The sequence below is a fragment of the Panonychus citri genome, unplaced genomic scaffold (genome assembly GCF_014898815.1).
Source record: "Panonychus citri isolate SS breed McGregor unplaced genomic scaffold, ASM1489881v1 Contig00104, whole genome shotgun sequence".
NCBI lineage: Eukaryota > Metazoa > Arthropoda > Arachnida > Trombidiformes > Tetranychidae > Panonychus > Panonychus citri.
Genome location: NW_026515509.1, coordinates 841163 through 853930, shown reverse-complemented (window position 1 = coordinate 853930; position 12768 = coordinate 841163). Strand labels below are relative to the sequence as shown.

At 30.8% G+C, this 12768-nt stretch overlaps 2 long non-coding RNA genes across 3 annotated transcripts; one reads left to right on the top strand and one right to left on the bottom strand.

Annotated features, from left to right (window-relative positions):
* Window positions 1–1616: 1616 nt before the first annotated feature.
* On the bottom strand, window positions 1617–10327 carry LOC128389128 (uncharacterized). Of its 2 annotated transcripts, XR_008325416.1 has the most exons (14): window positions 10075–10327; window positions 9836–9988; window positions 9650–9755; window positions 8953–9188; window positions 8151–8679; window positions 7075–8040; window positions 6385–6718; window positions 6210–6224; window positions 5932–6079; window positions 5005–5816; window positions 4531–4863; window positions 3362–3648; window positions 2581–3192; window positions 1617–2496 (listed from the first exon to the last, which is right to left on the bottom strand). It is a non-coding gene; the product is annotated as an uncharacterized LOC128389128 (long non-coding RNA). The 2 variants fall into 2 exon arrangements; XR_008325415.1 differs by lacking the exons at window positions 1617–2496; window positions 2581–3192; window positions 3362–3648; window positions 4531–4863 and having other exon boundaries at window positions 4880–5816; window positions 6210–6718; window positions 10075–10318.
* A 113-nt stretch (window positions 10328–10440) lies between these two features.
* On the top strand, window positions 10441–11098 carry LOC128389129 (uncharacterized). Its single transcript, XR_008325417.1, has 2 exons — window positions 10441–10651; window positions 10735–11098. It is a non-coding gene; the product is annotated as an uncharacterized LOC128389129 (long non-coding RNA).
* The last annotated feature ends 1670 nt before the right edge of the window (window positions 11099–12768 follow it).

The window sequence follows — 12768 nt, the reverse complement described above, 5'->3', positions numbered from 1 at the left end:
CCACTCCACTCCTATCTAGTTGCCCGTTTTCAAGTGATAATTGGTGATGAAGATAATCAAAAGGGATCATTGTTATTACTTCAATTCTGTTATCCCTGTTATTTAATTCACATTTTCCCTCTTTCTCTTTCTCTCTCTTTGGTTCATTTGATGGAGGCTCTTTCATTGATTCCCAAGGAGAGAGAGAGAGAGAGATGAACAGGTAGCATTTTAGTAATTTTTAACATCATCTCTCTCTCTCTCTGCTTACTCATCCATTTCGGTTTCGTCATCTTAATTTTTCCTCTAAACTCCTTTTTCTTTACATGGTTATTTAGGATTCCATCAATAAACACACACACTCTCACATGTTTACATGAAAATGTGTATAACTGAACAGTATTACATATATACGGGAACCGTGAAAACAACAACTGACTGACTGTCACCTCCCACCTTCCACCTTCCTCCCTATGGTGTGTTGATCACACACACAAGATTTCAACAGTCATCAGCCTGGAACTTGATACAAAGGTAAGTTAAAAGTAGAAGAAAAAAAAACATTGCAAATTACTAACCTTCAATTTCTTTCTGATTTTTCTCTTCTTCCCATTCATCCTAATTCTCTTGCTTTTAAATTAAGTATCATTATCATCATCATCTTCATCAGCTGTAATTTACAACGAATCAAGAATTTTTTCTCTCTTTGATATTCTTTGTCACCTTGAAGATGATTCAAAAAGTGTATAAAAAAAACACTTCGTGGCCTATGGATGTTAATTCAATAAACTCGTTTAATCAATTGGACTATTAAGTTTATCTCACGGGAAGAAGATGAAGAAAATGGGAGCGATTTGATGACAATACAATTACCCATCATCAAGAAATCAAATATAATCACTACAATTTAATTAAAAATCAACAGATGATAATCATTTTGATCCATAAATTGATTGTAAACATTAACTTTTTGATGAAATTTTATGATTTAATTAGATTTTTTCTCTCTTTTCACCATCTCATGTCTCTCATTGTTATTCATCAATCTTTCAATCAATGATTAGATGATGATGATGATACTAAAATCTAGTTAAACTTTATTTTTAAATTGATAAAATGTAAATTAAATCAAGTTGAATGAACTTGCAATCAATGCAACAAAAATTACTTGTTATCATCAAAAAATCATATTTGATAATCATTTATATTAAAAATAATACACACCAGTATTGCAATCTAGTTAATTCAACATTGAAATTGATTAGGAAGAAGAGAGAAAAGTTAAATTAATAATAATTATTAATCATTATAATCAATTGACTTGCAATTAAATACTTTGAGTTAATTGAATGTATAAAAGAGATTCACAAGTTAATTTAATTACATAGTTAATTGGAATTAAATTTGTCAAAGTTAAGTGTGTATATTATATGATGAAGTACGTTGAAGATGAAGATGAAGATGAAGATGAAGATGACGATAATGATGATGAAAATTTAATATATTGAATGATTATAATAAAAAGAATCATAAAAAGCTCATCAAAGTCATAAAGATACATCTCAACATAAGATATTAAACATATAATATAAGTGGAGATGAGGATGAGAGAGAGAGAGAGAGAGAGAGAGAGAGAGAGAGAGAGAGAGAGAGAGAGAGATGATGATGATGATGATGACGATGAGATGAAGGAGCAACAGGTAGAAAAGGTTAACAGGATAACTTAACATCAATAGAACTCAATGGTTCGGGTTTCCACCGACAACTGGTTTCTACCTTTACCTACGTTTTGTTCATAAACAATTTAAACTATTAACTGACAGTTATCGAATTACCAATATAATAATAATTCTGAATATATTTTTTCTCAAATCAAGAGATAGAGAAAGAAAATCTCTCTCCCTCATCATTTTCTCTCTTAGAAAAATATAAATCATCTTCCCCAAGTAAACACGTATTGGTAATACACTGGACTCACCATGATATTGAAACGTATTGTATAAAACCCCTGCAGGGTATTTCCATCATCTAATATCATCTTTTTACATTCTTCCTTTGCTCTCATCATCACCATCATTTTCTTAATAGACAAGTAGTAGGCTTGATCAATGGTCTTCGCTTTTGCATATATTGAAATCCAATATCAGTAAAGATCTTGAAGTGAGAGAGAGAGAGAGAGAGAGGAAAAGTTTCTTTTCGTCATCATCTTCATCTTTTTGATATAATTTGCAATTTCTTTTTCTTTCATCTGCTTTTCTCTCTCTCTCTCTCTCTCTCTCTCTCTCTCCTTTGGCTCTTTCATATTAGTTTTGAAAATCTGAGATCATCTGGTTTCCTTTGTTATTGCAACTTCTACCTGCCACCCAAGGTTATGGTCACTCTGTGGTAAGCGCCCTGCTATGATTTCTGTCCAACAATTTAGCCAATTGCCAATAGTTGTAATTTCCTCCCCTTTCTCTGTTTTCATCTTCATCTCTCCTTTGTTGTCTCATTGATTGAATTACCAGATACGATATCCTGAAGAAAAAGAAAAAAGAATTGTAAATTTAGGAAAGAAATCAAATTTCTAAGGTAGAAACTTTCTGTGAATATATTTCTTACCTTGTTATTACATTTTCCACCTTTTCCTCATGTAGTTGGTGACAATTGTGGACTTTGCTGGACATCGATCATTGAAAGAGATGCTGGTAGCATAATAAAACGATCACCATTCATATTGATGCTGGTGGTTTATCAGCAATATCATCACCTTGTTGAGAATTGTAGTGATTCGTGATTATGATCAGTTGATTGTACAAATAGATATGTGAGTTTTTTTCTTCTCTCTTCCTTTCGATCTTTTGTTGAAATTTTCTATTCTCCCCTGGATTTGTTTTTGTTCAAATCTTTGAGTGTTTAAGAAAAGGAAAAGACAACAAACCTTTTCTTTGGAAGTTGAAAAAAAGTTGTTGTGGTTGTTAGATTATTGAGATTTTCTATTGCAACTTTTTTCTCTGTGTTTCATTTAGCCAATAACACAGAAAAAAACAACAACAAAAACCTAACAGAATCTCAATTGGTCATTGGTGTCCAGTTCTCGGTCCAAGTAAACATCACCTTTAATCAGACAAAGTCCATCATTTGTTTATTCCCATTATTATTATATTGGCATAATAATTGTCGCATCTATTGTTGGGATACGTGAAAATGACCATAGAGAAAGTTGAATATCAGCTAATAAGTATAACGAAAAGGACCCTCGGGAGTAAAAAGTAATGGTCAGTGTAAAGTCCAGTTAGATGAAGGAGAAGCAAAGGTAAATCGGAGCGAAAGAAGATAATGAGGATGAGTAAAAAAAAGGGCGAAATGAAGACAAAGAGAATAATCAAAACTCAGGACTAACCTTTTGTTGACAAAATTGACCAATAACATAATAGAATTGACCAGTTGAAAGATGATGATGATGATTATCCTTTTGTTGTTGTTCATTCTCATTATTTGTGCTTGATTTTGTTTCTAAAAAGAGAAAACATATTTACCTGTAATGAGAAGATAAAGAAAAGGGAGAAAAAAAGATGAAGATGAAGATCCCATGCAGGGAGTTAAAGGTGATCTCTTCTCTTAAGAGTAATGACCAAAAGGACTTAAGCGATGACCGAACTTGGTGGCCTTTCCATCAGAAAAGAGAATCTGTAACATGAAAAGAAAGAGAAACAAGATGACAAAAAGATAAGAAAGAAGAGAAATGTTATCTTCTTCTTCTACCTGTTACACCTTAAGACAGAATACCAACAATTACAGAGAAATTGATAATTAGTGTGACAATTATTGCGAAGAATTGTCTTCAAAAGGTGAAGGTGAAAGAAAGAGAAGATGAAAAGCATCTCTCTCTCTCTCTCTCTCTTACACTTGTAGAAAACATTTTCCTCTCTCATCATTTTCTTAAATTTTTCTCTCTCTTTCTATCCTCATCTTCATCTTTTCTTTGGTAACATTATTGTTATTTCTGTTTGTACCTTAAGTCAACAGTCATTTCGTTGGTAAATATACCCTAAGGGCAAACATTACCATGGGAAATTTTAGTCAAGACTTTCTCTTGGTCTTTTTGACTTTTTCTCCTTCAACAAAACTTTTTTTTTCTTTCCTCCTCTTTGGTCGCATTTTCTTCATCATCATCATTATCATTATCATCTTCCCTCTTAATGTGATCTTCTATTTCATCATCATCTATTTACCATTACCTGTTTTCCTTTACCTGGTTAGGTGTAACTGTCAACAATTCCCTTTACCTCTTCTCATTGTCTAAATTTTTCTTCTGATCAAGATGATGATATTCAAACACGCTGATTTCTCATCCGTCATCCGTCAGTCTCTCATCTTTGATCAAGATGAATATTTAGTTAAATTTACATAATTGTGGTTACCGGTTGGGTTAATATTTTGTCACACACAGAGAAACACATACAAGGTAATCAGAGAGAGAGAGAGAGAGAGAGCATGAACAGAGCTCAAATCCTCCCTTTGATTAATCTTAATTGTTGAGAATTGGTCTCACGTTTTCCTCTTTTTTACCTTGATTACTGATGAAAAAAGTACAAGATTTCAAGCCATCTTCCCATCATCATCATCATCATCATTTGTATCATCGTCATATTGTCATTCACATTAAACTTATCGTTAACAAGGAAATCATTAAATCACACACTAGTTTCCATACAGAATTATATTGCAATGAGGTTATCATCGAGGTTAAAATTCAAATATTATTATTTAAATTCTGACAAAAAAAAGGATAATCCAAATTAGATCAAATCTTCAGGCAAACGCCATAATCTTCAGGTTGTAACGTTAACAATTTCCACCTCGATATTACCTGTAAAAGTAATTGTTTAGATAACAAAATGGCTGAAAAGTTGAGAGAGAGAAGCAAAATAATCATCATTTATTAAATTATTCATTAATTTAATGTAAAAACGATAACAACGTTATTAGAATTAGATTTTACATTCATGATTATTAAGATGAGAAGGAAAAAAAATAGATTACCTTCAATATCATATTTTGTTTCCAATCTCAACTCTTCAACGTTTATCATCATGATAATCACCAACATGATCATAATCATTTTCATCATCATGACAACATCAAATAGCCTGTCAATTATTAACATAAATAACTTAAATTATTATTAGTAAAAATATATAAGTTGGATAGATAAAAAAAAATTTTCTTTCATCACATTTGCACGATGAAATCTCCTTCTCTTTTTTATTTTATCATCATCAGCATCATCATCATCTCCCTTTTAGCAATCAGCTTGTTTAAATCAAAAGATTGAGTTGATGATGATGGTTTATGGTGATGAAGATGATTCAGATGATAACAGGTAACGAAAAAATAATGAGCATCAATTGCAATGTGTGTTGCTTTTTTTTTAATGTTCCAGGCTCAGGTAACTACCAAAGAAGACTCATGATTTTGTCCTGATTCTTATCAACAATCAACCAAAATCAAACCAAGTTTAAATCAGCAGTAGCAGCGGTATCATCGCCATCATCATAATCATCATTATCATCAGATGATAGAGAAAGAGAGAGAGAGAAACAAACAACAGCAACCATTGATTTCAACTTGTTTTTGCATGATTTTTTTTCCTTAAATGATCAACAGTGAGAAGATGTAAAAATATAAAGATGAATCAGATTATAATTACAAATCAAATTGCTCTAATTCAGGTTCTCCTTTGAATCTAATGGTGATAAATAACAAGTAACAATTTATCTGAAAAAACTGCAAAGGAAACAAATCAACGATCATAATAATGATAATACCAATCATATTTCATTTCGACATCAATTCTGTAATCAAGGAAAATAATCAAAATAGTAATAAAAAGGAAATATTAAGTTAATCATTTGAGAAATGTTAAAATTGTTATAAAAGTAACGAGAATTAAACATTTTTCATTGTTACTTATTAATCCTTAGGGTGAAGACAATTATTTTATTGTTTGAGATTGAAAAGCTTTTTCTTGCTCCATTGTGACCAATCAAATCATCAATTCTATTTCCGGTTGATTGTAAATATTTTTGTATTTATCATATGAGACAAAACAAATCATCTAAAAGGATAAAGAAAAAAAGAAACAGGAAAATAAATTAATCATAAATGTGTTAATTTAGTCAATACAATAACAATTAGATTAAAAAAAAGATGTTACATTTTATCAATTGATTAAGATTAATTATTACCTTTTAAATGATTACCTGTATTGGGAAGTGTAAGAAAAAAAGTTGACCATTAGTGGCCATCACACTAGAGAGATGATTTAATGTTAAATTGTTGTTGTATGAATTAACTATACATTGTATTGTAGTTAATTCACAACATAAACACAAGATGTCTAATCACAATTAAGATAATCACCATTATCATTAGAAGGGGAGCAAGAAAGCTAAATCATTCATCAGAAGATTTTCTCGATTTTTTCTCAGCTCTTGATGTGATCCAATGATGATAATAAATTGCACTTGATTCTCATCCCATTAGCTATTATCATCATCATCACCATTATCATTATCATCTCAACCCCCCAAAAGCCAATCAAGATTCATCTCATTGGTATTTAACAACAGGATCATCATCATCATCATCTTCAGTATCATCACCAGGAGATCAGAATCAGGAGCTGAATTAGTTGATGAACATTATTAATAGCGAAAAGGTATTTCCATTGGTAAAGTTATTAAGATTGGAAAATCTATAAGAGAAAAAAAAGAAAAAGCAAAAAAAAGTGAGAGAGAGAGAGAGAAGATAAACAATCACAACAAAGGATGAAGATGATCAGTGGTAATAAGAACAGAGGATAAAAGATGATGAGGAACAAGATCAGCATTTAAAATGACCCAGGATGAAGAAACAAAGGGAAGAGATGGAGAGAGAAAAAAACGAAAGTAGAATAATATTTATACAAGTTTCATCTTTTCTCTCTCTCTCTCTCTCTCTGCTCAAGAGATGATGCAATTCGCTCCTTGGGTTATGCATTAGTTGTTATTGTCTTAAAAAAAAGTCTCTCCCGAGGTTGAGATAAGCATAAGAAATTGTTTTGGAGCTTACGGTTTTTATGATGAGTTTTTATGCCAAAAATGATGATGATGATGATGAGCAGTATTGGATAATCTTTTTACATTTCGATCTCTCCCTTTGTAAGCCATTTATTCTGGTCTTCAAAAATCAACTGGACTTGTCTTGGTCTCCATCCTTATCTTTATTCCTTGTTTTCCTTTTTATCCTTATCTCCATCCTCATCATTTCTCCCTCTTTCTCTCTGTTATCCAGAGTTAAATGTGGGTCTATTGTCTTACTTAGGGGTTACCATCATCTTAAAGATGATCTTAATCGTTGATTCAAAGAGACCACACTTAAACATATACATTTAGTTATTATCATAATAACATTGTTATTATGATAAGATTTAACTAGAAAGATGATTCTGATAATGATGATGATGATGATGATGAAGGAATGAGTTGGAGTGGGTGGGAAGAAACTTTGACAAGGTTGATGTTGATGTTGTTCCTTTGGTTGATGCTGATTTTATCTCTCTCTCTCTCTCTCTCTCATTTTTGATTGCCAATCATATTAAGGATTATGGCACATTATTACTACTACTTGAAACTTATGATTCTGTAATATGTTGAAAATATTTTTTCTCACAAAACAATCTCATCAACACATATACACATCAAGAGGATCAAGAAACGCCAAGTTAAAATTGAAATTTTTTTTCAATTTAAATATACAATATAAATGATTGAACAATCATAATCACCAGTAGCCATAGAGTATATAGTGTACATAGTAATATGTTTATATACAATTGTGTATAAGTTATGTTTTCTTGTTATATCAACGATAGTGATCAAGAATAGATGATAATAATAATAATGATCCTTAAATGGTTGATAGTTGATTGTGAAAGGTGATGGCGATGATGCTGATTGTAGTCTTAACAGGATTAAATGAGTTGATGTAAAAAACGGGCAGAGGCTAAAATATAAATCCTATTTTAGTGTTTTTTTTCTGAAAGAGATGCAACAATAACATAAGAGAAGGAAAAAAGTGTATATAAGAATAAGCTATTTGGATTAAAATAAAGTCAAAGAGTGAGAGTTAACTTGGATAATACTTACTTGTTTTAATATTATTACTATTATCATCATTATTGATGCTTAACCGTCAACTTTAGCTCTCTCTCTCTCTCTCTCCATGTAAAAGTTGTTGATGTTGATGCTGTAATAATGAGGATAATAATAATAGTAATAGCACTTTTAAAATTCCAATGGTTAACTGTGAACTGTGTTGGTTAACATTCAATTTCTTATCCAGAAAACATATTATTTTTTTTTCTTCTTCTTTTCCACCATCACCACTCCTCTTATACACCCTGTGTACACCTCGTGACCATTAAATTGTACGGAGAGAGTAGAGTGGATAAAGGTAACGTTGGCTTTTTGGCTTTTCAATTTAACCATAATTTTGATTCCTTTTTATTGTATTAGGAGCTTTTCCTTTCTCTCTCTTTCTTATTTTTCCAGTTGAAAAGCCATCAAAGAAGCAAAAACTTGAGCTTTTTACTATTACGTTTGTAGTGTGTTTAACTGCATCATCAAAGTAAAATTTTCATCCTTAGTCCATTGGTTTCCTTTGATAACTGATTGACTATATGAGAGTAGGAAGAGGAGGAGGAGAAGAAAAAAAAATAAGAAATTTGAATAAAAATATCTCAATTCTTTGTTGAGTATATAATCATGTTAGGAATCGGAGAAAACATAAGGTAATAGAATCAAACATGAATACATTATGTAAGATATTGGTAAGTGAAGACAATTCAATGATGATAATAAAAATACCACAGGAAATGGTTTTATAATGGTGGATATTCAATAGCCTTTTAGATGATATGTATCTGAGTAATTTAGTATCAATTTTTACCATCGTAATGTAAAGTCAAGTTAAGGTCAATCTTTGAGGATCAAGTTTGAGATGAAAGAAGATGAAAACAGCCATATCTGGGTGATGTAATTATCGATTATGTCCTTGATGTTGAAATGTGTGTGACCATTGAGATAGAAATTTGTTGACCATCAATTTTTGTCTCTCTTTCTCTATCTTTCTTTTTTTCTTGACTTTCCAATTTGACTAATGACAAGTTACATGTTACATGTTACCTGTAGAAAGAGATTAAAAAAAAAAGATTGACCAAAATGTCAAATCGAATGAGTTAGTTATTATTAGCATAATCAGGACAAGAAAAAACGAAGGAGGAAATAGAGCAAAGTAGGCTAATAATTAGAAATTGATTATTGTCATTATTTAGTGTTAGTATTAGAGAGACTATCCTTTGACTTGAGAAAAGATTTAGGGCTTGAAGGAATAGACTATTTTTACATTGTTATTCTTTCAATGACTGATTACCAATCACCCAACCTACCAACTTAACCTTGACTCAGTGATTTACATTATGTTAGGAATAACAATAAAATAAATGTAATAATATTGTAACAACTACAAGAGTACATGGTCCAAAGACTGATCTTGTTGTTGGTGTTGGTGGTGATGATGATGGCTATTAGTCTTCAAATTGCTTGTGATGGTGGGTTGGGTAAAGTTGAGAGGTGAGTTGACAAACCTTAAACAAAAGTTGACCCAACAAACACCAAAAAAAACGATGATGAGAAATATTCGCCTTATTAGAGAGAAAGAATCAGCAGCAACAGAGTTATCACAGTTGGATACTTTTTGGTGTACCCGAGAGAGAGAGAGAGGGAGAGAGACAGAGACAGAGAAAATGAGTGTGGACAGAGATTTTGGATACCTTGGTGACTTTGTCATTAGAGAACAAGTATTACCAATTATCATGGAGTAAAAATGGATCCCAAAGACAAGATTTCTCTTCATCATCCTCATCATCTTTTTCCTTTCATCTTTCATTGATAGATGGACCGAACGAGAGCAAATCGCCATTTTTCTGTGGAAAAAGACAAGAAGAGAGAAAAACAACACATTAGAAAGAACACAAGAAGGAAAACAAAAATACCAGAAAAAAATACATACAAAGAGAAGACAGAGAAAACCCAAAGAATCCTTTTCGTTTCTACTTGAGAAGATAAAAACAAGAGAAAACGAAACAGGAAAAAAAAAGGAAATACATTTCCGATTTATTACTCTGATTAGAAAACAATTTAAAGAAGAAATGTAAGTTTAAGTTTCTCTCAAATTCCATTAGCAACTCATCATCAAATTCGTTGAAAATTAAACAACATCAGTTGATTGTAACGATGATAATTTAACTCGAAAACAAATAAACTATTAATAATTAGAAAGAATTTTTAAAAAATGTAAATAGAAAATTTTTTATTCTAATTGACATAATTTCCAATTCATTTCTAAAGATGGCGACTTAATCAATTTTTCGTTTTATCAGATGATCGGTTTTTGGTAAACTGGCCTGTTAAATTTTAATTTAATTAAATTTACCTGTGAATTTGAAAGTTAATTTTGTTCTATTGTTGTTTGGCTAATCACAAGGATCAGGTTGATACCTAAATTGTAATATTTCACCAGTTACTTACATTGTTTTGGTTACTCTTAAAACTGAACCGTTATTACATAACAACCATGTGTTTTCTTGGTAAGTTTTGCTAATAATCATTATAAAAACTTAATTTCTAATTATCTTTATTTTTATTTTTATTTTGTGTCATACCTGATGAGCCAACCAATTTTTGGACCTTTGGACAATCGCCACAACTTTGAAAAGGACTCTGGTCCGAGGAAAATATTTTTAGGAGAACGTTTTGAGGAGAACAACCCTTTATTAGGATTAGGCGAACAGGACTTTTTGTCCATTTATTTGTGATTTAACTTGTCAATTAATATGTAATTCGACCTCAGGGGAGAAAATTTGTTATTTATTTTATTATTATTTTGCATTCTATTATTTTTTTCCCTTCCTTGTCCCTGTTTTTCCCTTTCCCTTGGTACGGTAGTCGCAACCGGATACGATGAATTTTAATTCATCGGTGCCTCCCCTGAGGTCGCTGTCAAAGCTTCAAATAAAGATCGGAATTCATTTCAACGGATTGGACCGTGGTAAAAGACAAAAAGACGAAAAGAAGCAAAAAAAGGCAAAAAAGAGCAAAAAAGGGCCAAAATTCTCCACAATCAAGTAGAATTGAAGTGAAAGAGCCTCAGGACATTTTATTCTGAATTTGTTACAAAATATTGACAATAATAACACTTAAACGAAACAATAATCACCAAAATCTCAAAATAATTCAATTTTTCTGATTTTTGATGCGCGAAGTTTGAACGTCAGTTTATGAATACTTTTTTATTCAATTTCAACTAAAAATCTAATTTTTTATCGATAATTTGACCACATATACTGACCTGAGTTCATCTTCAAATCGTAAAAATTAAATATAAGTAAAAAGAATTGAATTTAAAAAGTGTTTTTGTCTTTTAGCTCTTTTTTGCTTCTTTTTGCCTTTTTGCCTTTTTTTGCCTTTTACTACGGTCCCAACGGATTAATTTTTATTTCTTTCTTGTTGATTATTTTAATTAATCTTGATTATTATTCACACTTTTAATTATTTGTCTTTTAATTTTCTATTTAATAGAGTGAAGGTAATGATGTAATTAAGATTATCATCTTGTTAACTTGATATTCATTCATAGTGATAGTAAGTATGTGATCTTTGGTTAACCTTTTCCTGTTTTCTTGTTTCTTGTTAATCATTATGATGTTTTTATGCTAATTGATATTTCATTTTCTTATTAATCAATTTGTTTGTCTCTTTTTCGCAGATTTTTTTGATTATAATTTACAATTAAGGAAGGAACCAAAGCTAATTGTCTTTTATTCTAATTGGAACAATTATTGATGATAATTATGATGATCGTCTTCTTGATTCTCTTTGTCTCTTTTTCTATAAACGCGGCTAATGGTTACACTCTTGGTTCTTTGTTTCTTTTTGGGCCTAATCGTTGGTAAATTTGGTTAATTTCTTACACTCAGAATAAGAATTTATTTTGATTGATGAGTATTGTATGACTATCTGTGTACTTGGTTAATTCTATTAATTGATTGGTGCTAGAATTACATGTATCATCGTTGTTCTGGTTATCTGATCTTTTTCCTTTTCTTTTCTCTTTTTTCCTTTTCCGTTGTTGACCATGTTTTTTTTTGTGTCCCTCAAGGTTAATTGTTGATTAATTGACGAAAGTTTAGCTTGTTGATTGTTCCTTTTTGGTTAATCAACAAAAGGGCAAGTTCTTCATCTCCGATTCATTCAATCAATGTAAGTAAATTGTATTATTATTATTGATACTGTTATTATGTTGATGGAACAACGAAAAGAAAAGATAATTTTCTTATTCAGATAACAGATTACATAACTTAAATACATTGAAAATCTAATCAAATTAATGAATTTTACCTTCTTTCTCTCTCAGTCTCACCCAACTGGCCCTCTGCTTTTAGATGGATCAATTTTGGTTAATATAAAGGAACCTCAACAAGAAGATGATAATTATGATGGAGCATCAAAAGGGTAAAGATGAAATCAAACTGTTGTAGCTTTAGTCATGATGGGAACATAATATTGATGATTTTATCAAAAAAAGTAGACATATTATTCAACTCATCATGATAATGCCGTTAATCATCATCATCACCATCAACAATAACAACAAAAACATTACATTGTTACAATCATTTACTGATTACCAAGAATCGTACATTAT